This window comes from Triticum urartu, chromosome 5 (genome assembly GCF_003073215.2).
Source record: "Triticum urartu cultivar G1812 chromosome 5, Tu2.1, whole genome shotgun sequence".
NCBI lineage: Eukaryota > Viridiplantae > Streptophyta > Magnoliopsida > Poales > Poaceae > Triticum > Triticum urartu.
The window spans coordinates 195,402,747-195,413,035 of record NC_053026.1 but is presented as its reverse complement, the minus strand read 5'-3'; positions in this window follow the sequence as shown (position 1 = coordinate 195,413,035).

Sequence of the window (10,289 nt, the reverse complement as noted above, 5' to 3'; positions counted from 1 at the left end):
TGTGCTTGTCGTCGAGGGATCTTGCGACTCCGGCTCCGCCAAGAAAACCAAGGCAGATGACCCCAGCAAGGAAATTGTAGGATGTGTCGCCTGCCGGGCCTTGGCGGCTACCGAGAAGCCAGGAAACTCCGACAAGCAATACTGCAAGATCCATCGCACCAAAGGCCATGATCTCCAGAACTGCCGACAGGTTGAGCTTCTTGCTGAGAAGCAGAGGGCTGAATATGAGAGGCGGGACAAGGAGAAAGGCCAGGACGGTGCTGAGGGGTCCGGCAAGAAGCGTGACGGCCAGGCGGGCCGTCGCGGCAAGGATAAACAGCGGGAGAGGCCCACCCGGGGCCGTGACAAAAATCCAGAAGACGATGATCACGAAGAGGACGATGAGTCTGGTGACCAAGGATTTCAGAAAGCTACAGAGGCCATGTGCGTCGATGGCGGCGCCTCGCTGCATACCTCTCACCGCCATCTTAAACAGTGGGCGTGTGAGATTACAGCGGCGGAACCATCATTTGATGCCCAAAGGCCGCTGAGGTGGTCCAGCACACCTATCATTTTTGACACTGAGGACCACCCTGATCGCACTACTGCAGTCGGGTGCTTTCCATTGTTGGTTTCACCAACAATATGCAACCTCAAGGTGACAAAGATGCTATTCGATGGCAGGGCCGGTCTGAACCTAATCTCGCCTGCCGTGATCGAGAAATTGCAGATTCCTGATGAAGACCTCGAAGAGACGGGCACATTTCAGGGGGTCAACCCGGGAAGAAGCCAACCTAAGGGAAAGGTCACGTTGCCCGTGACTTTTCGGAGCGATCTGAACTACAGGACAAAAAGGGTTGTGTTTGACGTTGCCAAGATCCCCTTGCCTTACAACGGGATCCTTGGCCGCCCAGCGCTGGCCAAGTTCATGGCGGCGTCACATTACGCCTACAACACCCTAAAGATGCCGGGGCCTGTGACGATCATCACCGTCCCATCAGACAAGAAGGATGCGCTAATTTGCGCTGACCAACTCTATCAACAAGCAGTTGCAGCAGCCGCCGCTGCCAAGGCGCTTGCTCCTGCCGCTGGAGCCCCGGGAAGGCAAAAGAAGAAGACCGGTGAGACCTCAGGCACCCACTCCGGCAAGCGCACCTCTTCGGAGTGTAGCGCTCCCGTCGAGCACGTGCCAGAGAGCTCCGCCGACAGAAACAAGAAGTCCAGGGCCACACCGCCGGGAACCAAGAAGGTTTCTGTCAAGGAGGACGGCACGGGAGGAGCTTTTACCATAAGCTCCACCCTTGACGACAAATAGGAAGACGCGCTTGTCACCTTCCTGCGGGCGAATGTCGATGTGTTTGCCTGGCAAGCATCCGACATCCCTGGCGTTCCCAGGAAGGTGATTGAGCACCACCTTGCTGTCTGTCCTCATGCGCGGCCCGTCAAGCAGAAGGTCAGAAAGCAAGCTTTGGAACGACAAGAGTTCATCACAGGGGAGATCCGGAAACTGGAAGCAACGGGTTTGGTAAGAGGAGTGCTCCATCCAACGTGGTTGGCCAATCCGGTGGTAGTGCGCAAGGCAAATGGGAAGTGGAGGCTGTGTATTGATTACACAGATATTAATAAGGCTTGTCCCAAAGACCCCTTCCCGTTGCCGCGCATCGACCAGATTGTTGACTCCACGGCTGGGTGTGATCTGTTGTCATTCCTCGATGCCTACTCCGGCTACCACCAGATCTCCATGACAAGGGAAGACGAAGAGAAAACGACATTCTTCACCCCATGTGGTATGTATTGCTTTATACGGATGCCTTTCGGGTTGAAGAGTGCTGGTTCGACGTTTGCAAGGGCGGTCCAGATTGGTTTTGAACCCTAGCTCCATAGAAATATGGAAGCTTATATGGATGATATAGTGGTCAAAACCAAGAACAGGGCAACCCTCATATCAGATTTACAAGAGACGTTTGCAAACCTACGCAAGATCAATCTCAAGCTGAACCCTGAGAAGTGCGTCTTCGGCGTCCCGTCTGGCAAGCTTCTCGGGTTCTTTGTGTCACAACATGGGATAGAGGCCAATCCAGACAAGATCAAGGCTATAGAGTAGATTGAAGCGCCCAAGCGAGTCAAGGATGTGCGTCGGCTTGCTGGTTGCATTGCTACCATGAGCAGGTTCATTTCCAAGTCCGCTGAGCGCGCCCTTCCCTTTTTCAAGATTTTGAAAAAGGCGGCCCCGATGGAGTGGACGCCAGAAGCCGAAGCAGCATTGCAAGATTTGAAGAGGTACCTCTCCTCCGCGACAATACTAGTTGCGCCTAAGCCACAGGAACCATTGCTGCTGTACCTGGCGGCAACGAACCAGATGGTCAGCACCGCACTAGTGGCGTAGAGAGAAATTGATGATGGGGCAATAGCAGCGACGGAGCCCAATGCCACCAATGTCGAGATGACGCAGCCGGTTGGAGTGCCGCCGAGGAAGAAGATGATGCAGCACCCGGTCTACTTTGTTAGCTCCCTTCTGCAGGGGGCTAGATCAAGGTACTCCGGTGTGCAGAAACTGCTCTTTGGCCTTCTTATGGCCTCGAGGAAGCTGAGTCACTACTTCCAGGCGCACGAAATCACTGTCGTCACTCGCCTCCCTCTGCAACGGATATTGCACAATCTAGATGCAACGGGAAGGATCGTAGAGTGGGCACTGGAACTGTCCAGCTTTGGCCTCAAGTTTGAGAGTACCTCGACAATTCAAAGCCGAGTCCTGGCAGAGTTCGTTGCAGAATGGACCGCGATGCCTGACGAAGAAGCCCAAGAGACTACTCTCCCCGGCAAGGAGGCAAGTTGTGACTGGATCATGTATTTTGATGGAGCTTTCTCCTTACAGGGTGCCGGGGCTGGTGTACTGCTTGTCACGCCCACCGGAGAGCACCTCAAGTACGTGATCCAGATGCACTTCCCTAGGGAGGTGTCAACAAACAATACGGCTGAGTATGAAGGGCTGCTTGCCGGTCTTAGGATCGCGGCGAACCTCGGAATCAAGAAGCTCGTTGTCAGAGGCGACTCACAACTTGTCGTTAAGGAAGTCAACAAGGATTACCAGAGCCCGTTGATGAAGGCCTACGTCGATGAAGTGAGAAAGCTGGAAGAACGTTTTGACGGTATACAGGCAGAATACGTTCCCCGGGCGGAGAATGGTATCGCCGATTACCTATCAAAACGCGCTGCCCTCATGCTACCTGTGGAACCAGGTACCTTTGTGCTTCAGCTAACTCAGCCATCCGTTGATCCATCAACAGAGCAAAACAAGAGGAGGATATCAAGGCCCAACAAGTACTTTCCCGCCGAGCTCCCCGGAGCCGCCGGCAAGGATGTTGCCAGAGATACTGAGCCCGCCACGGAACGGCTAGCTCCGGCGGAGCATCCAGCTCTTGCCGTCGACACAGCCGCTCCTGTAGCAGAGGAAACGCCTTTAGTCCTTGCCGTCGAGCCCCAGGCTCCTGCATGGGCACAACATACCGTCCGATTCCTCCAAACAGGGGAACTTCCTGGGGAGCAGGAAGAAGCGGAAAAAGTAGCCCGTCGCTCTACTATGTACCAGTTCGTCGATGACGTCATGTACAGAAAGAGGCCGAACGGCGTGAAATTGAAGTGTATCCCTCGAGAGGAAGGACTGGGGCAGTTGGCGGAGATACATGGAGGCATATGTGGATCCCACATCGGGTCAAGGGCCCATGCCGGCAAGGCGTTTCGGCAAGGCTTCTTCTGGCCCACCGCCCTCCAGGATGCGACGACACTAGTCACCAGGTGTGAAGCGTGTCAGTTCCATTCAAAGAAGCTTCATCAGCCAGCTCAAGCCCTTCAAACCATTCCTCTCTCCCGGCCCTTCTCGGTCTGGGGGCTTGACATATTGGGCCCTTTCCCCCGCGCTCTCGGGGGCTTTGAGTACGTGTACGTCACAATCGACAAGTTCACAAAGTGGCCAGAGGTGGAAGTTGTGAGGAAGGTCACAGCTCAGTCAGCCGTCAAATTCTTCAAGGGACTAGTGTGCCGTTTTGGTGTACCCAATAGGGTCATCAACGACAACGGTACACAGTTCACAAGCCGGACCTTCATGCAATATACCCAAGACCTCGGCAGCATAGTCTGTTTCGCTTCCGTTGCTCACCCACGAAGCAATGGTCAAGCTGAGAGGGCAAATGCTAAAGTACTGCGAGGCTTAAGGACAAAGACCTTTGACAGGCTTCACAAGAGTGGAAGGCGCTGGATTGATGAATTGCCAACGGTTCTTTGGTCAATCAGAATGACACCAAATCGATCCACTGGCCAGACACCATTTGCCCTGGTATACGGGGTAGAAGCAGTTCTCCCCACTGAACTCATATACGGTTAACCTCGAGTACTCGCTTATGATGAGCTTGAGCAAGAGCAACTGCGCCAGGATGACGCAACGCTCCTTGAGGAAGATCGTCTTTGGGCGGCTGTGAGAGCAACGCGCTACCAGCAAGCCTTGCGCCGCTACCATAGCCGCAAGGTTCATGCCCGAAGCTTTGAGGAAGGCGACCTTGTTCTTCGGCACGTTCAATCGGCCAAAAATTCCAACAAGTTGACACCGAAGTGGGAAGGCCCTTATCGGGTAATACGAGTCACCAGGCCCGGCGCGGTCCGCCTGGAGACCGAAGATGTCGTTCCGGTGTTCTTCGCAAGTTTTACCCGTAAGGCGCGGCTTGCCGGGCCCCCCGGCAAGCCACTTTTTGTACGAGCATTGCCGATGACACATGTAACCCTTTGTACAAAGCCAGGCGCAGACCCTGAGCATAAGTAAATGAAGCGTTGGCGCCCTGAGTTATAGCATGCATGCTAGGTCGAGTCTCGTCCTTGGTTAGGGTTGATAGTGCTTAGCAGCGACTAACCCCTAGCTTAGAGGTCGAGTGTGCGTCTCTTTGTCTTTCTTTTGTCTTCCTTGGTTCGCAGGATACACGGGTATCTGTGCCGAACCGCTTGGGGAGGAAAAGAAGAGGAACAAACCAGCATCTAGCCCCCGGCAAGCCAGTATTGCCGGGAGATGCAAGAGCAAAGATTCACCCACGGCGAATCAGGGTTGCCGGGGACTACAACTTCAGATAAGTTCTTCATCCGTTATCATGCATTCCATTATGGACTGAGGTATGTGAAACCTCGTTTTCCCCTAAGCTACCGTGCTCCCCTAACTCTAGGCCCTAGGGTTCGTTCCTGGGGCCGAGTTTGGTCGTAGCCGCGACAGCGAAAGGATGAAACGAGGAGCCTGAACCCGCCTCATCCCTGCCTCCGCCAAAGGCGTGAGAAAGGTCGAGCGAAGTGGGAAGACGGCAAGGCCTGCTGCCGGGCAAGGAAATGTTTATCTTAAAGATATCAAGGATTTATTCCTTACCGTGGGTTTCACCCACAAACAAATGACCCGGCAAGCATCCCTTTTTCATTAAAAACATTCCACTCAGGTACAGTCCATAGGGAATGAAAAACATGAATGATGGGATTACAAGTTTTAAATTCGACAAAGGCCCGAAGGCTTACAAACTAAAAAGAGATAAGGTGCCCGTAATCCCTTTCTTGTCCCTCTCCTTAGGAGGCAGGTCAAGGAGGCGAAAGGGACAAAAGGAGCGCCTAGGCGAGCTACGAGTGGGAGAAGACACCAAGAAAACATCTTGGTGGCCGTCCAAAGGCTGGATGGTGATGGCGGCGCTGGAAGCAGAGCTCGAAGACGAGGCGGCATGACGTCAGCGCGCGTCGAAGGTGTCGGTGCCCGCGTACTCCGACTTGACGGCCTTGCCGCCCGCCCTCTTCCTCTTCCGCAGCCTCCCAACGCCGGCCGCCCAAGGAGACGACCCCGAGAAGTTCAGGGAGCCGGCGACGCGGATGATGGGGTCGTCGGTGCCGCACGGAGCGGCACCCGAGACCTAATCGGACCCGTCATCCTTCCGCCTACTACCCTCGTCATCGCTGCTGCTGTCCTCCTCGTCACTCCCGCCCGAGGAGGAGTCTTCGCTATCATAAGAGCTCTCCACGCAGCACCTTGCACAAGTCCCAAAGCACCCGAAGACCTTGACGGAGAGAAGGCCACCCTCCATCAGCTTAAAATGGAGAGTGAGCCCCTCCGTCAAGCGGTGGATATGCGCAAACGTCTTACATCCTCAACAAAGATACATCACGTGAGGGGCGAGGAAGTCGACACGGGCCCGCGTGCCACTGATCCCGCAGCCCCTCATGTGCAGCCACAACGACTCCGGTGGGTCCAGCTCCATCTCCCACGCAAATGGAGTCGGGAGACGAAGGCGACGGCGCGGAAACCGGCGCAGCCAGACGAAGAACTCACAAGGGTCATCCCCAACGTGGCCCTCCATTGGAGGAGGAGCTGCTGGCGGAGGCGAGGCCGGCGCGCCACCCCGTCCTCCTCTTCCCCGAGCGCCCCAGCCTCGCCCACGGCCTCGCCCCCTCCCCCTTCCCCTTGTGGCTGGCTCTGCCACAGCAGGCGCAGGAGAAGGAGGGCTGCGTTGTCGAGCGGCGACCCTTGCCGCCACTGTTGAAGGACCGGGATTCCCTCTCTCCATGACGGATGGAAGGGAGGAGCAGAAGTTGAAGGAAGAAGAATATGAAGGAATGCGGGACGCCATCCCTGAAGGAAATATGCCCTAGAGGCAATAATAATGTTATTATTTTATTTCCTTATATCATGATAAATGTTTATTATTCATGCTAGAATTGTATTATCCAGAAACATAATACTTGTGTGAATACATAGACAAACTAAACGTCACTAGTATGCCTCTACTTGACTAGCTCATTAATCAAAGATGGTTATGTTTCCTGACCATAGACATGTGTTGTCATTTGATTAACGGGATCACATTATTAGAAGAATGATGTGATTGACATGACCCATTCCATTAGCTTAGCACCCGATCGTTTAGTTTGTTGCTATTGCTTTCTTCATGACTTATACATGTTCCTATGACAATGAGATTATGCAACTCCCGTTTGCCAGAGGAACACTTTGTGTGCTACCAAACGTCACAACGTAACTGGGTGATTATAAAGGAGATCTACAGGTGTCTCCAAAGGTAAATGTTGGGTTGGCGTATTTCCATATTAGGATTTGTCACTCTGATTGTCGGAGAGGTATCTCTGGGCCCTCTCGGTAATGCACATCACATAAGCCTTGCAAGCATTGCAACTAATGAGTTGGTTGTGAGATGATGTATTACGAAACGAGTAAAGAGACTTGCCGGTAACGAGATTGAACTAGGTATTGAGATATCGACGATCGAATCTCGGGCAAGTAACATACCGATGACAAAGGGAACAACGTATGTTGTTATGCGGTCTGACCGATAAAGATCTTCGTAGAATATGTAGGAGCCAATATGAGCATCCAGGTTCCGCTATTGTTTATTAACCGGAGATGTGTCTCGGTCATGTCTACATTGTTCTCGAACCCGTAGGGTCCGCACGCTTAAGGTTTCGATGACAGTTATATTATGAGTTTATGAGTTTTGATGTACCGAAGGAGTTCGGAGTCCCGGATGAGATCAGGGACATGACGAGGAGTCTCGAAATGGTCGAGACATAAAGATTGATATATTAGACGGCTATATTCGGACACCGGAAGTGTTCCGGGTGATTTCGGAGAAAACCGGAGAGCCGGAGGGTTACCGGAACCCTACCGGGAGAAGTAATGGGCCATATGGGCCTTAGTGGAGAGAGAGGGGCAGCCAGGGTGGGCCGCGCGCCTCCTCCCCCCTGGTCCGAATTGGACTAGGAGAGGGGGGGCGGCGCCCCCCTTTCCTTCTCCCTCCCACTTCCTTCCCCCTCCTAGTAGGAGTCCTACTCCTACTAGGAGGAGGACTCCTCCTGGCGTGCCAATAAGGGCCGGCCGGCCTCCTCCCCTTGCTCATTTATATACGGGGGCAGGGGGCACCCCTAGACACACAAGTTGATCCTCGTGATCGTTTTCTTAGCCGTGTGCTGTGCCCCCTTCCACCACACTCCTCGATGATATTGTAGCGGTGCTTAGGCGAAGCCCTGCGACGGTAGTACATCAAGATCGTCACCACACCGTCGTGCTGATGGAACTCTACCCCGACACTTTGCTGGATCGGAGTCCGGGGATCGCCATCGAGCTGAACGTGTGCTAAAACTCGGAGGTGCCGTAGTTTCGGTGCTTGATCGGTTGGGCCGTGTAGACGTACGACTACATCAACCGCGTTGTGCTAACGCTTCCGCTATCGGTCTACAAGGGTACGTAGATCACACTCTCCCCTCTCGTTGCTATGCATCACCATGATCTTGCGTGTGCGTAGGAAAATTTTGAAATTACTACGTTCCCCAACAGTGGCATCCGAGCCTAGGTTTTATGTGTTGATGTTATATGCACGAGTAGAACACAAGTGAGTTGTGGGCGATATAAGTCATACTGCTTACCAGCATGTCATACTTTGGTTCGGCGGTATTGTTGGATGAAGCGGCCCAGACCGACATTACGCGTACGCTTATGCGAGACTGGTTCTACCGACGTGCTTTGCACACAGGTGGCTGGCGCGTGTGAACCGAAGTCGTCTTGCCGAACTCCTTCCTTTCTCATTTCAGTCCTCGCCTTTTTCATCTTCCGTAGGGCAGTTTCTCCAACTTTAGTTGAACCGAGTGTGGCTATGCCCGGTCCTTGCGAAGGTTAAAACAACACCAACTTGACAAACTATCGTTGTGGTTTTGATGCGTAGGTAAGATTGGTTCTTGCTAAGCCCGTAGTAGCCACGTAAAACTTGCAACAACAAAGTAGAGGACGTCTAACTTGTTTTTGCAGGGCATGTTGTGATGTGATATGGTCAAGACGTGATGAGATATAAGTTGTTGTATGAGATGATCATGTTTTGTTGAAGTTATCAGCAACTGGCAAAATCCTTATGGTTGTCTCTCTATTGCATAAGATGCAAGCGCCCAATAATTGCTTTACTTTATCGCTATGCGATTGCAATAGTTGCAAGAGCAATTGTTGGCGAGACGACCACGTGACGACACATTGATATAGATCTAGATGATGGAGATCATGGTGTCATGCCGGTGACGATAGAGATCATGACAGTACTTTGGAGATGGAGATCAAAGGCGCAAGATGATGATGGCCATATCATGTCACATATTTTGATTGCATATGATGTTTATCTTTTATACATCTTATTTTGCTTAGTTTGACGATAGCACCGCTGTGAATTATCAAGAAGTGTTCTCCCTGAGTATGCACCGTTGCGAAAGTTCTTCGTGCTGAGACACCACGTGATGATCGGGTGTGATAGGCTCTACGTTCAAATACAACGGGTGCAAAACAGTTGCACACACAGAATACTCAGGTTATACTTGACAAGCCAAGCATATACAGATATGGCCTCGGAACACGGAGACCGAAAGGTCGAGCGTGAATCATATAGTAGATATGATCAACATAGTGATGTTCACCAATGAAACTACTCCATCTCACGTGATGATCGGACATGGTTTAGTTGATTTGGATCACGTGATCACTTAGAGGATTAGAGGGATGTCTGTCTAAGTGGGAGTTCTTAAGTAATATGATTAACTGAACTTAAATTTATCATGAACTTAGTCCTAGTAGTATTTTGCAAATCATGTTGTAGATCAATAGCTCGCGTTGTTGCTTCCCAGTGTTTATTTTGATATGTTCCTAGAGAAAATTGTGTTGAAAAATGTTAGTAGCAATGATGCGGATTGGATCCATGATCTGAGGTTCATCCTCATTGCTTCATAGAAGAATTATGTCCTTGATGCACCGCTAGGTGACAGACCTATTGCAGGAGCAGATGCAGACGTTATGAACATTTGGCTAGCTAAATATGATGACTACTTGATAGTTTAGTGCACCATGCTTAACGGCTTAGAATCGGGACTTCAAAGACGTTTTGAACGTCATGGACCATATGAGATGTTCCTGGAGTTGAAGTTAATATTTCAAAGCAAATACCCGAGTTGAGAGATATGAAGTCTCCAACAAGTTCTATAGCTAAAAGATGGAGGAGAATCGCTCAACGAGTGAGCATGTGCTTAGATTGTCTGGGTACTACAATCGCTTGAATCAAGTGGGAGTTAATCTTCCAGATAAGATAGTGATTGACAGAATTCTCTAGTCACCATCACCAAGTTAGTAGAACTTCGTGATGAACTATAGTATGCAAGGGATGACGAAAACGACTCCCGAGCTTTTCATGATGATGAAGTCGATGAAGGTAGAAATCAAGAAAGAGCATCAAGTATTGATGGTTGACAAGATCACTAGT